A 20,966-nucleotide genomic window follows, 5' to 3' on the forward strand; every position below is an offset into this window, starting at 1 on the left:
AATCGGAGCGTGGAATGTCAGATCCCTTAATCGGGCAGGTTGGTTAGAAAATTTAAAAAGGGAAATAGATAGGTTAAAGTAAGATATAGTGGGAATTAGTGAAGTTCGGCGGCAGGGGGAACAAGACTTTTGGTCAGGTGAATTCAGGGTTATAAATACAAAATCAAATAGGGGTAATGCAGGAGTAGGTTTAATAATGAATAAAATATAGGAGTACGGGTAAGCTACTACAAACAGCATAGTGAACGCATTATTGTGGCCAAGATAGACACGAAGCCGACGCCCACTACAGTAGTACAAGTTTATATGCCAACTAGCTCTGCAGATGACGAAGAAACAGATAAAATGTATGATGAGATAAAAGAAATTATTCAGGTAGTGAAGGGAGACGATAATTTAATAGTCATGGGTGACTGGAATTCGAGAGTAGGAAAAGGGAGAGAAGGAAACATAGTAGGTGAATATGGATTGGGGCTAAGAAATGAAAGAGGAAGCCGCCTGGTAGAATTTTGCGCAGAGCGTAACTTAATCATAGCTAATACTTGGTTCAATAATCATGAGGGAAGGTTGTATACATGGAAGAACCCTGGAGATACTAAAAGGTATCAGATAGATTATATAATGGTAAGACAGAGATTTAGGAAACAGATTTTAAATTGTAAGACATTTCCAGGAGCAGATGTGGACTCTGACCACAATCTATTGGTTATGAACTGTAGATTAAAATTGAAGAAACTGCAAAATGGTGGGAATTTAAGGAGATGGGACCTGGATGAACTGAAAGAGCCAGAGGTTGTACAGTGTTTCAGGGAGAGCATAAGGGAAGAATTGACAAGAATGGGGGAAAGAAAATCAGTAGAAGAAGAATGGGTAGCTTTGAGGGATGAAATAGTGAAGGCAGCAGAGGATCAAACAGGTAAAAAGACGAGGGCTAGTAGAAACCCTTGGGTAACAGAAGAAATATTGAATTTAATTGATGAAAGGACAAAATATAAAAATGCAGTAAATGAAGCAGGCAAAAAGGAATACAAACGTCTCAAAAATGAGATCGACAGGAAGTGCAAAATAGCTAAGCAGGGATAGCTAGAGGACAAATGTTAGGATGTAGAGGCTTATCTCACTAGGGGTAAGATAGATACTGCCTACAGGAAATGTAAAGATACCTTTGGAGAAATGAGAACCAATTGCCTGAATATCAAGAGCTCAGATGGAAAAACAGTTCCAAGCCAAGAAGGGAAACCAGAAAGGTGGAAGGAGTATATAGAGGGTCTATACAAGGGCTATGTACTTGAGGACAATATTGTGGAAATGGAAGAGGATGCAAATGAAGATGAAATGGGAGATATGATACTGCGTGAAGAGTTTGACAGAGCACTGAAAGACCTAAGCCGAAACAAGGGCCGCGGATTAGACAACATTCCATTAGAACTACTGACAGCCTTGGGAGAGCCAGTCGTGACAAAACTCTACCGTCTGGTGACCAAGATGTATGAGACAGGCGAAATACCCTCAGACCTCAAGAAAAATATAATAATTCCAATTCCAAAGAAAGCAGGTGTCGACAGATGTGAAAATTACCGAACTATCAATTTAATAAATCACAGCTGCAAAATACTAACGGGAATTCTTTACAAACGAATGGAAAACTTATAGAACCCGACCTCGGGGAAGATCAGTTTGGATTCCGTAGAAATGTTGGAACACGTGAGACAATACTGATCCTCTGACTTATCTTAGAAAATAGATTAAGGAAAGGCAAACCTACATTTCTAGCATTTGTAGCCTTAGAGAAAGCTTTTGACAATGTTGATTGGAATACTCTCTTTCAAATTCTAAAGGTGGCAGGGGTAAAATATAGGCAGCGAAAGGCTATTTACAATTTGTACAGAAACCAGTTGGCAGTTATAAGAGTCGAGGGGTATGATAGGGAAGCAGTGGTTGGGAAGGGAGTGAGACAGGTTTGTAGCCTATCCCCGATGCTATTCAAACTGTATATTTAGCAAGCAATAAAGGAAACAAAAGAGAAGTTCGGAGTACGTATTAAAATCCATGGAGAAGAAATAAAACTTTGAGGTTCGCCGATGACATTGTAAATCTGTCAGAGACAGCAAGGGACTTGGAAGAGCAGTTGAACGGAATGGACAGTGTCTTGAAAGGAAGGTATAAGATGAACATCAACAAAGCAAAACGAGGATAACGAAATGTAGTCGAATTAAGTCGGGTGATGCTGAGGGAATTAGATTAAGAAATGAGACACTTAAAGTAGTAAAGGAGTTTTGCTATTTGGGGAGCAAAATAACTGATGGTTGAAGTAGAGAAGATGTAGAATGTAGACTGGCAATGGCAAGGAAAGCGTTACTGAAGAAGAGAAATTTGTTAACATCGAGTATAGATTTAAGCGTCAGGAAGTCGTTTCTCAAAGTATTTGTATGGAGTGTAGCTATGTATGGAAGTGAAACATGGACAATAAATAGTTTGGACAAGAAGAGAATAGAAGCTTCTGAAATGTGGTGCTACAGACGATTTCTGAAGATTAAATGGTTAGATCACATAACTAATGAGGAGGTATTACATAGAATTGGGGAGGAGTTTGTGGCACAACTTGACAAGAAGAAGGGATCGGTTGGTGGGACATGTTCTGAGGCATCAAAGGATCACAAATTTAGCATTGGAGGTCACTGTGGAGGGTAAAAATCGTAGAGGGAGACCAAGATATGAATATACTAAGCAGATTCAGAAGGATGTAGGCTGCAGTAGGTACTGGGAGAAGAAGAAGCTTGCACAGGATAGAGTAGCATGGAGAGCTGCATCAAACCAGTCTCAGGACTGAAGACCACAACAACAACAACAAAGTAGTTCTAAGTTCTAGGGGACTTATGTCCTCAGTTGTTAAGTCCCATAGTGCTCAGAGCCATTTGAATCATTTTTGGTACACGAGTGCGCCTTCGGCTCCGAAAGCCCGTATCGATGACGTTTCGTTGTATGGTTCTCACGATGATACTCGTTGATGGCCCAGCATCGAAGTCCGCAGCAATCTGTGGAAGGGTTGGACTTCTGTCACATTGAACAATGCTCTCCAGTCATCGTTGGCCACTTTCTTGCACTATCTTTTCCCCGCCGCAGCGATGTCAGAGTTTTGATGTTTTACGGGATTCCTGATATTCACGATACACTCGTGAAATGGTCGTACGGGAAAATCCCCACTCGGCACTTGACTCGGCTCCAGTTTTTGCAGCACGGTTTATCACTGCTCAGCTGTGGGCCTATAAAGTGAACGACAAAACTGACGATCCTGGATAGTGTGAGATGTGCAGTGTTACCTGCTTTTTATACACGAAGAAACGCCAACCTATCGAAATTTATAGACGAGTAACAGGTGTGTCATATTTGATGGCGACCGGAAGTACACTACTGGCCATTAAAATTGCTACACCACGAAGATGACGTGCTACAGACGCGACATTTAACCGACAGGAAGAAGGTACTATGATATGCAAATGATTAGCTTTTCAGAGCATTCACACAAGGTTGGCGCCGGCGGCGACACCTACAACGTGCTGACATGAGGGAAGTTTTCCACCGATTTCTCATACACTAACACCAGTTGACCGGCATTGCCTGGTGAAACGTTGTTGTGAGGACTCGTGTAAGGAGGAGAAATGCGTACCATCACGTTTCCGACTTTGTTAAAGGTCGGATTGTAGCCTATCGCGATTGCGGTTTATCGTACCGCGACATTGCTGCTCGCATTAGTCGAGATCCGATGACTGTTAGCAGAATATGGAATCGGTGGGTTCAGGAGGGTAATACTGAACTCCGTCCTGGATCCGAAAGGCCTCGTATCACTAGCAGTCAAGATAACAGGCATCTTATCCGCATGGCTGTAACGGATCGTGCAGCCACGTCTCGATCCCTGTGTCAACAGATGGGGAAGTTTGCAAGACAACAACCATCTGCACGAACAGTTCGACGACGTTTGCAGCAGCATGGACTATCAGTTCGGAGATCATGGCTGCGGTTACCCTTGACGCTGCATCACAGACAGGAGAGCGTGCGATGCTGTACTCAGCGACGCACCTGGCTGTATGAATGGCAAAATATCATTTTTTCGGATGAATCCAGGTTCTATTTACAGCATTATGATGGTCGCATCCGTCTTTAGCGCCATCGCGGTGACACGTCTCGGTCAACTCTTGTTCGCATTGACGGCACTTTGTGCAGTGGACGTTTTATTTCAGATGTATTACGAACCGTGGCTCTACCCTTCCTTCGATCCCTGCGAAACCCTACATTTCAGCAGGATATTGCACGACTGCATGTTGCAGGTCCCGTACGGGCCTTTTTGGATACAGAAAATGTTCGACTGCTGCCCTGGCCAGCACATTCTCCAGATCTCTTATCAACTGAAAACGTCTGGTCAATGGTAGCCGAGCAATTGACTCGTCACAATATGCCAGTCACTACTCTTGATGAACTGTGGTATCGTGTTGAAGCTGCATTGGCAGCTGTACCTGTACACACCATCTAAGCTCTGTTTGACTCAATGCCCAGCCGTATCAAGGCCGTAATTACTGCCAGAGTTGGTTGTTCTGGGTACTGATTTCTCAGGATATATGCACCCAAATTGAGTGAAAATGTAATCACATGTCGGTTCTGAAATGGCTTTGAGCACTATGTGATTGACGTCATGAGTCGCCTAGAACTTAGAACTAATTAAACCTTACTAACCTAAGGACACCACACACATCCATGCCCGAGGCAGGATTCGAACCTGCGACCGTAGCGGTCGCTCGGTTCCTGACTGTGGCGCCTAAAACCGCACGGATGTCGGTTCTAGTATAATACATTTCTCCAATGAATACTCATCTGCATTTCTTCTTGGTGTAGCAATTTTGATGGTCAGTAGTGTATGTTGCCGAGGACGATCGCTCGGTGCGGTCCTCACTAGCGACGGACAGACTCAAAGCATTGACTGAAACAAAAAGGCTAGAATGTACGCATTTAACAAGTAAAGGGCTATAGCGGCCTTCTGTCAGACATAGAGAGCAAGCGCCGAGGAACTGTAACCAGTTTAGTGAACCTCCTCCATCATAATGTGCGTCCGCATGCAGAGGTAGTGACAGAAGACTTACTTCAGCGGTTTCAGTGGGAAATGTTTCAACATCCGCTATACAGTCCGCACTTCATCCCGGAATTAATGTATTTTCGTTGAGTAGCCAACACAACGGAAGTGTTGATAAACTTAAAGAGGCCGTTAATCAGTGGTTGAGCATCTTGCCGGCAACTTAATATGCAGGAGGCATAGAGAAGCTCGTAAAATGTCACAATTGCCTAAATGCGAACGGTGTCTAAGTAAAAAAGTAACTCTGGTGTCAAACTGCACGTAAAATACTGATTCTTTTAATTATATGAAATAATTTTTTTTTAAGAAAAGACTCGTTCTTTACGTTCCGAATGACTTTCGTATGTTCTATCTGAATAAACAGTACTTTTTTACCTGTTGTGTGGCGCTTTAGTTTTCTCTCTGGATGGATACTGGTACTCACGATGCGGAACGGGAAGACCGTTTCTTTCATGAGATGGTGTACTCCGGCAGCAGCTCGGGCAACGCGAGTTATTGTTATTGATATTATTATTGTTATTTCCATCCGCACTCTCGGGAAGCAGCGCAACCTTAACACCGGCCAGCGGCCCGTTAATTAAGGCCCGTGGCGCATAATTTGAAAAAGCATTAAATATGCAGATCAATCTGCGCAGTGCGGCGGTCGGCGCGTTTCGCGGTCCGCTCCTGCGGTTCCATAGTTCACCGATAAATATTGAATGTGCAATTTCCAGCGACGTCCGAGGCGTCGGCGACGGCTGGCCACCCCTCGCATCTGCGGCGGGCAGCTTCCTCTCCAGTCTCTCCCGTCCCCCTTACCCTTCCCCCCGCCATCCCGCTAACCCCCACAGCCCGCAGCACCCCTCTTCCCATCCGCCCCCTGATTCACTCTCCTCCATGCGAAACCCCGTGAGTGACGGCAATGGGCCGCGAAGGCGCCAGCCGCCATCGTAAAGTGACTGTGGAAGAGGGCTCGCCGATGTGGCACCGCGCTCTAGCGGAGGTAGTGGCAGCGGCGGTGGCGGAAGCGGTGGCGCGCGGCGGAGGGTGCGATGCATGTCACGTCCCGCGGTGGCTGATGCGATTACGTCGCCGCCCTCACGAGGCCGGCTGCAGTGACAAGGTTCCGCGGACTGCGTCTGTGGTCGACCGCCTTAGCATGCGCGCGGACGCTCACTCCAGCGGAAGGGTGTGCCAATACATAAAAAAATACTGTACCGGTCTGCCCTCGACGTCGTTTGCATTCACATTTTGCGCGTTTGTCTTTCTCACCGCAACTTGACGTCCCTCACATTTATTTTTCCGCCGTTTCTTTCATTCGATTTCAAGGCAGATAGAAGCGATTCAGTGGTTCACGTACTAGATACACACCCGAATGAACGTGGAGTTAAATCTCACACGGAACCCTCTGAGTGCGCGATCGCAAGCTCTGTCTTTAGTAAGGCTCTTTTGAAAGTGTTGTATTATCAATTATGACAAGAAAAATATTAACTCCTGGCGACTCACCATGTGCATCAGGAGGGCGACAGAAAATAAGTGTTCGGTAGATAGAGAGATCAATCCTATGGGATGTATGTATTACACTTCGCAAAATGGACGTTGTCGTCGTTCGAAACAAACCATTAACTTGAGCCGTTATAAATGAATGAAAAATGCCTCGCCATCCTGATTACAAGCGTTCACACCATCAAGATCGAAGACGAATTCCTTGGGACCTACAAACCGTCCAGGACATTCAGCTACGTATCCAGTCATAAAGAATGCATATTGAGCTATATTGGTGTAACGGGGTAATAAGAACTGATGCAGTGTGATGGCATGCATCGCTAAGAGAAAATGTCAGTGTGGAGCTTATCATGGAAGTGGCTTTTCTTTAAGGCTTAGCTGCAGATTGTGCGATAATATATTTTATGGCCAAGGAAAAAACAACCATCCAGAAGACTAATTTCTTGATGCAATAATTTGCCAACAGCCTTATGTATTGTAGAAATTAATTTTGTTTTATGAACTTCTATGTGCTACCAGTTTCGGCATTACATTGATGCCATCTTGAGGCCCCACACATCATAGTCATAAAATCGCTATACATGGAAGGAGCCATATAGTCGCATCCGGGAACCAAAACGTCATGCAACAGCTCATGGTGGCCAGGCGACACACGAAACTGGTAGCACATAGAAGTTCATAAAATGAAATAAATTTCTACAATACATACGGCTGTTGGTAAATTATTGCGTCAAGAAGTCCATGCCAGCCGTTGTCCCACGGTCCATAATAGATCAACGAACAAGACTAATTTGTCCATTGTTTACAGGTGATATGAACAGCAATGTCACAGACTTTTCAGGAGAGATAGTTCGCTCTAAAGGAGTACGATTTTTATACACATATCAGGAATCAAGCAAACGCAAGTTATTTTGACCACGTGTCTACCAAAAGCAGTGCTCTTACGTAGTTGTAGTTCTCTTAACCGCCGGCCGGAGTGGCCGAGCGGTTCTAGGCGCTACGGTCTGGAACCGCGCGACCGCTACGGTCGCAAGTTCCAATCCTGCCTCGGGCATGGATGTGTGTGATGTCTTTAGGTTAGTTAGGTCTAAGTAGTTCTAAGTTCTAGGGGACTGATGGCCACAGAAGCTAAGTCCCATAGTGCTCAGAGCCATTTTTGAAGTTCTCTAAACCCCATTTTCGCAATCTTGCTTCCTGCGACGTAAATATTACCTACTACACTTGCAAGATCACGCGTACGAGATAGAATCGAAGGGGTACTCCAACTTCTCGCAACACCAGATTAACAGTCGACATAATCGTGTACGAATGCGTTAAGGCATTGATGTTCGTTGATCTTCGCTCAAATCTCTTGATATCTCTGATTTCCTGGGTTCCTTTCGTATTTATTTCCTCTTCAAACTCCTTTTTTAACTACGAGATAACTTTGTTTACTTCATGACCATATTTTCGTTCTGAATACGCAGATTGCTCTGCTTTGTGAAGTTGACGCAAATTTTAAATATTGTTATGTTACGTCTTCCAGTTCTGTAGCACTGTGTGAAATAATACAACCAGTACTCTTTCCTTGGACAACGATTATCCTTTACTACGTTTCACTGAAGATAAAATTTGTGGCTTCTAGTCTGACAAGGATGATGTACTGCATGACTCGACACCTGTTTAAATATCACTTTTAGTTGTTAAGCACATATCGTCATCATTGCACTCGTCATATACATCGTCCGTACAGTGGAGCTTACAAGACGTTACACACTCCACTAACCCGTCCTGCAGAAACGCTAATATTTCATCCGCTACTTCTCACTCTGCGGAATTCCTTAGGTTCTTTTCTGAGGAAATGACAACTTCGGCAACTGTTGTTTTTGATTTAATGCAATATATGCTCTGTTTATCGTTGCCTTTGAACTGCTATGTACCATCACTACTACCACTGTACCACTAATGTGAGTTACTCGTCGAATAAGCGGTTAAAAGACGCACAGTAGCCGCATGCTGTGCTCACCCTTGGATACCTTCAATCTTGCCTCCTGTTGCCATTAGCAGCCAATATTGTGTTTGCATGATAGACAATATGTGTGATGTCGAATGCCGTAAATGTCATAGACCTTTTACGATATCACACTCAAGAAGTTCCTTGTCAGTCCATTCAGAGTGACTACCACTTTCCATCATTTCCCTTAGAAAAAAATTCCCCACTGATCAGTACTGTATTCCTTACCCTGACTCAAACTAGCCCTCTTGCCTTTATCAGGCAACGTTCCTGACTGCCGCGCTATACAGGCAAGTGTCCTGCCCTTTCTCAAAAGCTTCAGTATCCCATTAGTTTTATCCTACTATCTACAGTGGTTCACGTCTTAATGTTTTAATCCTTACATTCCTGTTCCTCTTTTCGACAAAATGAATGAACACTGTTTCGAACAAGGCTACGCTTCAGCAAAGGTTAGTGATCAATAAATGAATTCATAGCTATCAACCAGTGGCAACGAAAGATGGTTTCATTCAACCTTTTACCACTGTTTCGACGGAAGTGAATTCGTCTTCTTCAGAAAGACATCTAACCTGAAGAAATGTAGCAGCAACGGAAACTTACATATCAAAAGTATGCGCCGCACAGAGACAAGGCCCCCTCAAACGGGCAGGAATATCACGTATATTACAAAACGTAATAAAAAGTATAAAACTAGCGCCTTCAGAATTTCACAATGGAAATCCAAATACCGTACCCATCTGACATTTGTTCTGCGAAAATATGCTGTCAGCGTACGTTATTGTGTACATTATAAAATGTGCTTGCCCCTATGATCGGAGCTTGTCAGGTAAAATACTTGAAGTCAAAAAATGAAAACCAGTCACATAAAATGCCAGGTCATGTTATGAGCTGCACGCCGACTGACAGGAAACGGTCAGCATGAACACCAAGAAAACATTGCAGGCGGCGCGTGCACCGAGCTCGAAGTCCGCTCGTGGCATAAACGGTCAATAAGTGAAAATCCATTGAGGGAGCAGAGGGGGAGTGAGACAACAGTGAGAAATAAAGAATGTTAAAGGACGCTGTTGTAAAAGTAAAATATGCTAACTTACATTAAAACGTTTATCAGACCACAAGTATGTTACCGTACGAACAGCAAGGAAGTCAATGCGTAAACACTCTGTGATAAAATTACTTGACGATAAAAGAGATAAGGGCATGCGTTATCGTATAGTGAAAAACATACAGTAACAAGAGTGGGTAAAATGAAGATCTGCACAAAATATAAAACGGGGGAAGGAAGACAGATGCGCAAATTACGTGTACTGGAATTTTGTGTAACGAGCAACCCGCAAAGGGTACTGGCAACCGTATGACGATTTTATGCGCAGTAAAGATTTCAAGTCTTCAAAAAATTGGCTGTAAGCGAGATGTAAATGGCCATTGAGTAAATTTCCGCCCTTTAGTTCTAAATACTTAAATACCTCTTGTGGTTCCCGAAGACCCAGTTTGTACCCTTTGAATTTTTTGTGCAAAATAGTCTTTCAAATTTTTCGGTGTATGGTTAGCAATAAGTAAGTTTTCGACAAACTTAGAATTAAGTACGTTCATTCCTTTGTTTCCTAATAGAAGCTCGTTAAATCTTTTCGCCACAGATCTGCCTGTCTGGCAGATGTAATAGCGTGGGTAAACATTACAGCTCAACTTACAGACGCCTAAATTGGAAAACCATTACCAGTACTTTGCACTGTATGCAGAAGTTTCTTCTTTAAACTATTATCTGTACAGCAGGAAACATTACAGTTATAATTTTTCACTGGAAGACGCTTAATCCTGCAAGGAAGATTTCCCAAGAATGGAATAGATATGATTTCGCTAGCACCTTTGTTATTTTTGGATGAAGTATTGTTCCTCTGAGTAGAGCATTGTTTAGAGAATTTCTTCCTGAATGTGTAATCTACAATTCCCTGGGCACACTGGGCATATCCTTTGTTGACTCTGACAGATTTAATCATTTACACTGCTGGCAACCGTAAATGCGACACCAAGAAGGACAAGAGGTAGCACAACAAAATTTATTTTGTAGATAACACGTTGACCAAGTATCAAATGATTACGTTTACAGACGTCTGTGACATGTGGTTCCTGCCAGAATCAGTAGCCAGAGTAGCCGCCATTGTTGGAGATCACCGCTGCCACACGTCTCGGCATTGAGTCAAAGAGACGCTGGATGTGTTCCTGGGGTACAGCAGCCCAAGAAGCTTCCACACGTTACCAAAGATCATCTGGTGTGGCAGCTGGGGATGTAATCTGGGTCACTCGTTGAGCAACCATGGACCACATGTTTTCTATCGGCGAAAGATCCGGAGAGCGAGCAGGCCAGGGAAGCACTTCAATTTGGTTATTGACGAAGAACCTTTGGACAATGCGTGCCACGTGTGGTCGCGCATTATCCTGTTGAAATATGGCTGTGGCCGAGCCCTGAAGGTAAGGAAGGACACCTGGCTCCAGCACCGCGGATATGTAGCGCCGGCTATTTAAAGTACCGGCAATGCGTACTAGAGACGTGCGAGAGTAATATCCAATACCGCCCCATACCATAATACCCGGTGCAAGACCAGTGTGGCGGTGCATAATGCAGCTGTCCAGCAACCTCTCTCCACGGTGTCTCCACACTCGAATCCGACCATCGTGGTGCTGCAGACAGATGCGTGCCTCGTCAGTAAAGACAACGTCATTCCATTCTGCCGTCCACATCCGTCTGTCATCACACCATTGGCGACAGAGACGTCTGTGGTTCTGCATCAATGGTAGACGAAGCAATGGACGTCTTGCGGACAGACCACTCTGCTGTAAATGCCGTCGAATGGCACGCGCAGACACTGGATGATGCGTTACAGACGCAATGTGCTGTGCTATGGTTCGGGATGTCACTGAGCGATCCGTCACTGCCATGCGCACAATCTGCCTATCAGCACGTGCAGTGGTGCACCGAGGTGAATTCGATCGACCACGTCGGTCCATCGTACCCTCCTGCATCCAACGGTCACATATCCGCATTACAGTTGTTTGGTTTCGTCCAACACGACTAGCGATTTCTCTGTATGATAATCCACAATCTCGGTAAGCCACTATCCTTCCTCTGTCGAACTCGGATACTTGATCAAACGATGTTCGCTGTTGTCTACGAGGCATAACTCATCGTCTTGTGAAACAACCACAAGGTAAACACACGTGCCCAACGTACACTCGTCGAAATCGCCAAGCCTTAATTGGCGCTATGAGGTGGCGCCACAGGCGCGCGTGATGTGCGTCTGCGCTGAAATTCTAATCAGTTGCATATCTCATCGCTGCAAACCCATGGTGTAAATTTCACTTGATTCGGATGCTTCCTTCAGGGTGTTGCATTTACGGTGGCAAGCAGTGTACTTAATTTTTATGAATGGCAGGCAATAAGGCAGTGGTTACCATACTGTATATTGTGAAATGAAAAGACACTTTTTGATGACATTGAATAGTTTTCATCGCGGAAAATGTTAAAGCAGCCAGAATCATATTTATAGGAATTGTGAAATCGAGATAGTTGATTTCACGTTCTTCACTCTGAAATTCCTTCGTAAAGCAAATTCGCTCATGGAAGACATTGAATCGGTTGTAAAGAGGCTCTGACTCTTGATCATTATCGTCGAACGGAATGAAAATATCGTCAATATCGCGCATAAAAACGAATTTTTCGTCGTGATTCCGACGTGGAATTGAAATATTTTCTATCAAGGGAACTGATAAGAACATCAGCCAAGATACCAGCGAACGGACTAACGATAGCTAAACCGTGAGGTTGAATGTACGTTTTGCTGTTGAAACTCATGTAATTGTATTTGCCAACAACGAAATGTAGTAATCATTTCATAAATCATAATTGCATTCAATTTTTTCCCATTGTGGTAGATTATTCTCTACAGAGGCTATAGCTACGTCACTTTTGGAAATTATAGCATCATTGTCTTTCAGCTTACGATTAATGATTTTCAGTAATCTCAGTCCGGTAGAACAAACCGGAGGATGAAATCCAATTTCTTTACCTATTATATTATTGCATTCATCTCCAAATTTCGCTTGATCGACTTTGTCTAATTTAAGAGATTCCAGATCGATAGTAGGCTTGCAGATTACATCCTACTCATGTCAAAATTTTAAAACTTTATGTTAATGATTTATGCAAAATTGAAAATTATTATAGTCGCAAACATTGTTTATGTACACATATTATTCTTTAAAAAATGTTATTGTAAGAGACAATATTGTTTTTAAGATATGTTGGGTTGATAATTATGCATAAATAAAGTTTAAAATTTTATACTCTCATAGACAGTAAATTAAATCTAAGACACAATATACACGAACAGGTTTTCTTTTTAACATATTATTCTAACTAACACTGTAAGTACATAATTTTTTTTTACAAAAAGGTTTCTCCTGCATGCCTCATGAAACAAAGATTATCAAAACACTACACAGTTCCTATTAAGACACTTACACAAATTATGTATAGAGATGGATCGACATTACTACATCGAAGTCCTATGTTAATTGTTGTGCTCTTTGCAGCTAATTCACTGTCTGACACTGATCGTCACCTAATTTCGACCACTATTTTCACACAATATCTACGAATGTTCTTGCCTGACGTTGGCGACAAATGTCTTTGCCCGAAACAGGAGGACTTGTTGGTCGGCAAGCCTTTTGGTGGGCGGCGTCGTTCTTAGTCAAATTGTGCAACAGGATGTTGCCGTAGTTTTGTGTGACCCTCATAATAATGTGGAACTTTTATTGCGTAGTCTCCTGGGGTATTGGCTTTAAAAATGTGTATTTTTCATCTCAAGACAGCGACGGAGGTATTTGCATTTCTGTAGCTCTTCGCACAACAAGCAGTTTACAGTAGCATTGGTATTTGGAAAGGTGTATCTTGAAGTACTTTTGCCCGTCCTCTCTCTTCAGCGTAAGTCTTTAGACTGTATCTTCCGTCCTTCCTTTCTTAAGACTTGAACCTTGCCTCTTCTCTGGGCAGGATGTAAGAATTATTGACTACTAGTTGCTTTGAAGTTTTACATTTGTTAAAGTTCCAATCGTTGATTAGGATTTGTAGTTCAGCATTGACTGATTTTTCTTTAGCTATGTAGTTCAATATAATATCGCAATCTGGAGGTGACAGTGTGATTCTACACGTAATTTTTTGAGAAAATCTGCCTCAGCCAAGCCGGGATTTTCAATTTTTGTGGCCCGTCGCTCCTCACAGCCCTCCCGACTTGAGTGTCGGTCGAAAGTGAATTTTCGCAAGTACTGGACCCAACGTCGATCTTCTGCTGCTCATCCGCCCTCGTTGTACTTTCTTTATAAAAGCAAGGTTGCCACCGTAGATACGTACAAGGGTTGCCTTGGTTACAAATCGATATCGTTCTCGTGTCCTTGTTGGCGCCTCCGCATCTTAGAAAATCGTTGATCTCGTCCATTCACGTCCCATATACATTTTCAGTTGTCCACCGCACCGTCGTGGGCAGTTGACGATTATTTTTTACAGGAGGTTTAAGTACAAAATTTTTTGTATCATCTACCTTATGCCTAGTGCCTAATTTACGTCTCTTAATAAATTCTTCACATGGTTCGGTGTCCTATCTCTCTATTATAGTTAGAATTTCTCTATCAGGTTCAAAATTGTTCCTGATATCTTATACTAACGAGACTCCTTACGTTCGTTATGTGTGGTGTCGTGGTCTGCGATGTTAGTGTATCATGCCATTACATCATCACCTTTGCAAACTTTACGTATCATGTTAGTTACTACATATAAAAATTCAAGGTACTCCTCATTCCTCTGTCTCTTCTTTTACTCACACTCCTGCTCATATCCTGTACGAAACATACATGTTGGCTTCTTTGACATTATTTACTGATGCCTATAAGTGATTATTCATCACACCTTATAATATGGCTTACACGATGAAGTCCTAAACTTTTACCTATCTCGTTCGATGCTCTGTTCGTTCTGTCTATATCATTTTGTTTGACTGGTGGAACATCGTTCCTTATGTCTGAAAGGCTCTTGCTCTACCACCGACGTTTGACGCTGTGCAGCCCTAGCCCATACAGAAGTGAAATGCTCTCGAAAGTCACGCTACTTTTTCCCATGTTTGTCACTGCTCGTCTTTCATTCAGAAAATCCGCAGTTATTATCACGTCCACCGTTCATTTCGGTATGATAATAAAATGGGCTTCGATCTTTTGACCTAGGCACGGAAAATTTAACCTTGTTTATTGAATTCCGCAACCTGATTTTTGATGGGACCCCTCACTTTAATCTTCTTTGTTTTCCAGGTCGGTAAATTTTCACTAGCGTTGCGTTGGTTAAATAAGTTCTCCGAAATCGCTGTTTGCTCTCTTCCGCTGTCTATGACTACATTAATTGGGAGTTTTGCTACCATTGCCTTAACAAATTGTTGAATCCCGATCGGCTTGCCCTGTTCTTTCTCATTCCCTGCATTAAAGCACCCCCAATTGAAACATTCGTGAGTAGTTTCAGAATTTCTACCTGTCGATTCAAACCTTCTGTCGGATATGCCTCGGTCACTATCTCTCTCTCTCTTCTACAACTTCTTTTCCACGTTTAACTTCGTCTTCTCTCAGCTCAACAACATCTGCCTCTTCTTTCCTCGTGGAAACTCCCAGATAATCGCTCTAAATGCCCTTATTATATATCTGTAACTTCCATCATTGTACACATTTGGACCTGTGCCCAATTTTAATTTATTTTTAACTTCCGTCAACTGCATATTATCCTCCTTGAGATCGTTTTCCCTAGTCTCAGCATCAGATAGCTCTGTAATTCTAATTAATTTGTCCCTGTCCTCTTCTCCCATTGTGCCTTCCTCTGGTAGGTCGCTTTCTTCGTTGGTGTCCTCCCAGTTAATTTCTCCCCAGCATGATGTTGTTGTTTTGCTGCGTTGGTTTGATCCCTGCAATCCTATTTCCTCATTTACGAGGGTTGCACAGAAAGTAAGTTCCGATCGTTCGCGAAGTGAAATCCGCTGGGAAAATCCGGTAAAGCTTTGCACAGATGAGTTGGGCAGTGTCTCTAGTATGCCCGTCGACTGTGTCGCGTCGCTCTTTCCAGTTTTGAGTGAACAGTAAGCATATAAAGATGCTTAGGGAATAGCGTTTCCCGCCAAGTATAAGGGCCTGGTTAGAGATTTCGCCTATGTTATGCAGCCCACATAACACAACTGTGTAGCAGTTCTTTCTTCATGCCAATTCTCAGCCGCTCCTGCAGCGTTTCCAATGAGAAGTGTTTGATCACCCACAATACAGTCCGTAATCGGCTCCCCCTGAATCTCATCTCTGCTCACAAGAATCGCTAGCTATGAAGACGAAATTTTTCCACGGACAAGGAGCTGCAGACCAGTGCAGATAACTGACTGATAACACAGGCGGCTGCTTTCTACGACGAGGATATTAGAAAGCTGATACTACACTACGACAAAACTAGAAGTTGGAGCGGTGACTATCAACATCTACATTCATACACCGCAAGCCACCTGACGGTGTGTGGCGGACGGTACCTTGAGTACCTCTATTGGTCCTCCCTTCAATTCCAGTCTCGTATTGTTCGTGGAAAGAAGGATTGTCGGTATGCCTCTGTGTGGGCTCTAATCTCTCTGATTTTATTCTCATGGTCTCTTCGGGAGATATACGTAGGAGGGAGCAATATACTGCTTGACTCTTCGGTGAAGGTATGTTCTCGAAACTTCAACAAAAGCTCGTACCGAGCTACTGAGCGTCTCTCCTGCAGAGTCTTCCACTGGAGTTTATCTATCATCTCCGTAACGCTTTCGCGATTACTAAATGATCCTGTAACGAAGCGCGCTGCACTCCGTTGGATCTTCTCTATCTCTTCTATCAACCCTATCTGGTACGGCTCCCCCACTGCTGAGCAGTATTCAAGCAGCGGATGAACAAGCGTACTGTAACCTACTTCCTTTGTTTTCGGATTGCATATCCTTAGGATACCCGTGGTCTAGGGGTAGCGTCTTTGATTCATTATCAAAAAACGTCTTCGGTCCCGGGTTCGATCCCTGCCACTGCCTAAATTTTGATAAACAATCAGCATTGGCGGCCGAAGACTTCCGGCATAAGAAGTCAGCCTCATTCTGCCAACGGCCTTGTCAAAGAGGGCGGAGGAGCGGATGGAGGTTCAGGGCACTCTCTTGTCCTAGGGGTGGGAAATTGCCCCTAAAGGCGGAAGAATCAGCAATGATCAACGACATGAGGATGCAGAAGGCAATGGAAACAACTGCATTAAAGACACGTAACGTGTATCCACAGGACATGTGGCCTGTAATTGAAGAAGTGTCATGATGATCTCTCCATTGGTAAAAGATTCCGGAATAGTCCCCCATTCGGATCTCCGGGAGGGGACTGCCAATGGGGAGGTTACCATGAGAAAAAGATTGAATAATCAACGAAAGGATAACGTTCTACGAGTCGGGGGGTGGAATGTCAGAAGCTTGAACGTGGTAGGGAAACTAGAAAATCTGAAAGGGAAATGCAAAGGATCAATTTAGATATAGTAGGGGTCAGTGAAGTGAAGTGGAAGGAAGACAAGGATTTCTGGTCAGATGAGTATCGGGTAATATCAACAGCAGCAGAAAATGGTACAACAGGTGTAGGATTCGTTATGAATAGGAAGGTAGGGCAGAGGGTGTGTTACTGTGAACAGTTCAGTGACCGGGTTGTTCTAATCAGAATCGACAGCAGACCAACACCGACAACGATAATTCAGGTATACATGCCGACGTCGCAAGCTGAAGATGAACAGATAGAGAAACTATATGAGGATATTGAAAGAGTAATGCAGTATGTAAAGGGGGACGAAAATCTAGTAGTCATGGGTGACTGGAATGCAGTTGTAGGGGAAGGAGTAGAAGGAAAGGTTACAGGAGAATATGGGCTTGGGACAAGGAATGAAAGAGAAGAAAGACTAATTGAGTTCTGTAACAAGTTTGAGCTAGTAATAGCGAATACCCTGTTCAAGAATCACAAGAGGAGGAGGTATACTAGGAAAAGGCCGGGAGATACGGGAAGATTTCAATCAGATTACATCATGGTCAGACAGAGATTCAGAAATCAGATACTGGATTGTATTGCGTATCCTGGAGCAGATGTAGACTCAGATCACAATGTAGTAGTGATGAAGAGTAGGCTGAAGTTCTAGACATTAGTCAGGAAGAATCAATACGCAAAGAAGTGGGATACGGAAGTACTAAGGAATGACGAGATACGTTTGAAGTTCTCTAACGCTATAGATACAGCAATAGGGAATAGCGCAGTAGGCAGTACAGTTGAAGAGGAATGGACATCTCTGAAAAGGGCCATCACAGAAGTTGGGAAGGAAAACATAGGTACAAAGAAGGTAGCTGCGAAGAAACCCTGGGTAACAGAAGAAATACTTCAGTAGATTGATGAAAGGAAGAAGTACAAACATGTTCCGGGAAAATCAGGAATACAGAAATACAAGTCGCTGAGGAATGGAACGAATAGGAAGTGCAGGGAAGCTAAGACGAAATGGCTGCAGGAAAAAAAAAAAAAAAAATGTGAGCCGGCCGCGGCGGTCTCGCGGTTCTAGGCACGCAGTCCGGAACCGTGCGACTGCTACGGTCGCAGGTTCGAATCCTTCCTCGGGCATGGATGTGTGCGATGTCCTTAGGTTAGTTACGTTTAAGTAGTTCTAAGTTCTAGGGGACTGATGACCGCAGCAGTTGAGTCCCATAGTGCTCAAAGCCATTTGAACCATTTTGAAAAATGTGAAGACATCGAAAAAGATATGATCATCGGAAGGACAGATTCAGCATACAGGAAAGTCAAAACAACCTTTGGTGACATTAAAAGCAACGGTGGTAACATTAAGAGTGCAACGGGAATTCCACTATTAAATGCAGAGGAGAGAGCAGATAGGTGAAAAGAATACATTGATAGCCTCTATGAGGGTGAAGATTTGTCTGATGTGATAGAAGAAGAAACAGGAGTCGATTTAGAAGAGATAGGGGATCCAGTATTACAATCGGAATTTAAAAGAGCTTTGGAGGACTTACGGTCAAATAAGGCAGAAGGGATAGATAACATTCCATCAGAATTTCTAAAATCATCGGGGGAAGTGGCAACAAAACGACTATTCACGTTGGTGTGCAGAATATATGAGTCTGGCGATATACCATCTGACTTTCGGAAAAGCATAATCCACACAATTTCGAAGACGTCAAGATCTGACAAGTGCGAGAATTATCGCACAACCGGCTTAACGGCTCATGAATCGAAGCTGCTTACAAGAATGATATACAGAAGAATGGAAAAGAAAATTGAGAATGCGCTAGGTGACGATCAGTTTGGCTTCAAGAAAAGTAAAGGGACGAGAGAGGGAATTCTGACGTTACGGCTAATAATGGAAGCAAGGCTAAAGAAAAATCAAGACACTTTCATAGGATATGTCGACCTGGAAAAAGCGTTCGACAATATAAAATGGTGCAAGCTGTTCGAGATTCTGAAAAAAGTAGGGCTAAGCTATAGGGAGAGACGGGTCATATACAATACGTACAACAACCAAGAGGGAATAATAAGAGTGGACGATCAAGAACGAAGTGCTCGTATTAAGAAGGGTGTAAGACAAGGCTGTAGCCTTTCGCCCCTACTCTTCAATCTGTACATCGATGAAGCAATGATGGAAATAAAAGAAATGTTTAGGAGTGGAATTAAAATACAAGGTGAAAGGATATCAATGATACGATTCGCTGATGACATTGCTATCCTGAGTGAAAGTGAAGAAGAATTTAATGATCTGCTGAACGGAATAAACAGTCTAATGAGTACACAGTATGGTTTGAGAGTAAATCGAAGAAAAACGAAGGTAATGAGAAGTAGTAGAAATGAGAACAGCGAGAAACTTAACATCAGGATTGATGGTCACCAAGTCAATAAAGTTAAGGAATTCTGCTACCTAGGCAGTAAAATAACCAATGACGGACGGAGCAAGGAGGATATCAAAAGCAGACTCCCTATGGCAAAATAGGCGTTTCTGGCCAAGAGAAGTCTAGTAATATCAAATACCGGCCTTAATTTGAGGAAGAAATTTCTGAGGATTTACGTCTGGAGTACAGTATTGTATGGTAGTGAAGCATGGACTATGGGAAAACCGGAACAGAAGAGAATCGAGGCATTTGAGATGTGGTGCTACAGACTAATGTTGAAAATTAAGTGGACTGATAAGGTAAGGAATGAGGAGGTTCTACGCAGAATCGAAGAGGAAAGGAATATGTGGAAAACACTGATAAGGAGATGGGACAGGATGATAGGACATCTGCTAAGACATGAGGGAATGACTTCCATGGTACTAGAGGGAGCTGTAGAGGGCAAAAACTGTAGAGGAAGACAGAGATTGGAATACGTCAACCAAATAATTGAGGACGTAGGTTGCAAGTGCTACTCTGAGATGAAGAGGTTAGCACAGGAAAGGAATTCGTGGCGGGCGCATCAAACCAGTCAGTAGAGTGATGACCAAAAAAACAAAAAAAATCCTTAGGATTCTTCCAATGAATCTCAGTCTGGCATCTGCTTTACCGACGATCAACTTTATATGATCATTTCATTTTAAATCACTCCTAATGGGTACTCCCAGATAACTTATGGCGATAACTGTTCCAGTTGCTGACATGCTATATTGTAGGTAAATGATAAGGGATCTTATTTTCTATGTATTCGCAGCACATTACACTTGTTTACATTGAGATTCAATTGCCATTCCCTGCACCATACGTCAATTCGCTGCAGATCCTCCTGCATTTCAGTACAATTTTCCATTGTTACAACCTCTCGATGTACCACAGCATGATCAGCAACAAAGCGTCAGTGAAGTTCCGATGTCATCCACAAGGTCAGTTACGTATATTGTGAATAGCAACGGTCCTACGACACTCCCCTGCGGCACTATGTAGAGAAGTAGGTGGAAGGTTTACATAACTGTTGCAAATAAAAGGTTTCTGGTTTTCACTTTGGTTTCCATTTCGTGACCGATCGGAACTTACTTTCTGGACAACCCTCGTATTACCTGTCGTGAGAAAATGTTTATTTCTCTCGACGGTACTTTCTACTCTTGGATTAAGCTCTCATTAGTTTCCGAATTAAATAACTCTGTAATGCTAATTTCTTTACCTTTTAGCTCGACTTCCGTTATTCCTGCTTCTTTTTCTCCCAGTAGTCCGGTTTTTTTTTTGCGAAACCTTCCCAACTAGTTCCTGTCCAACCTGATGTTTGGGGTATCCAGACTTTTTCGGGCCCTGCTGTTCT

The sequence above is a fragment of the Schistocerca americana genome, chromosome 7 (genome assembly GCF_021461395.2).
Source record: "Schistocerca americana isolate TAMUIC-IGC-003095 chromosome 7, iqSchAmer2.1, whole genome shotgun sequence".
Lineage (NCBI taxonomy): Eukaryota > Metazoa > Arthropoda > Insecta > Orthoptera > Acrididae > Schistocerca > Schistocerca americana.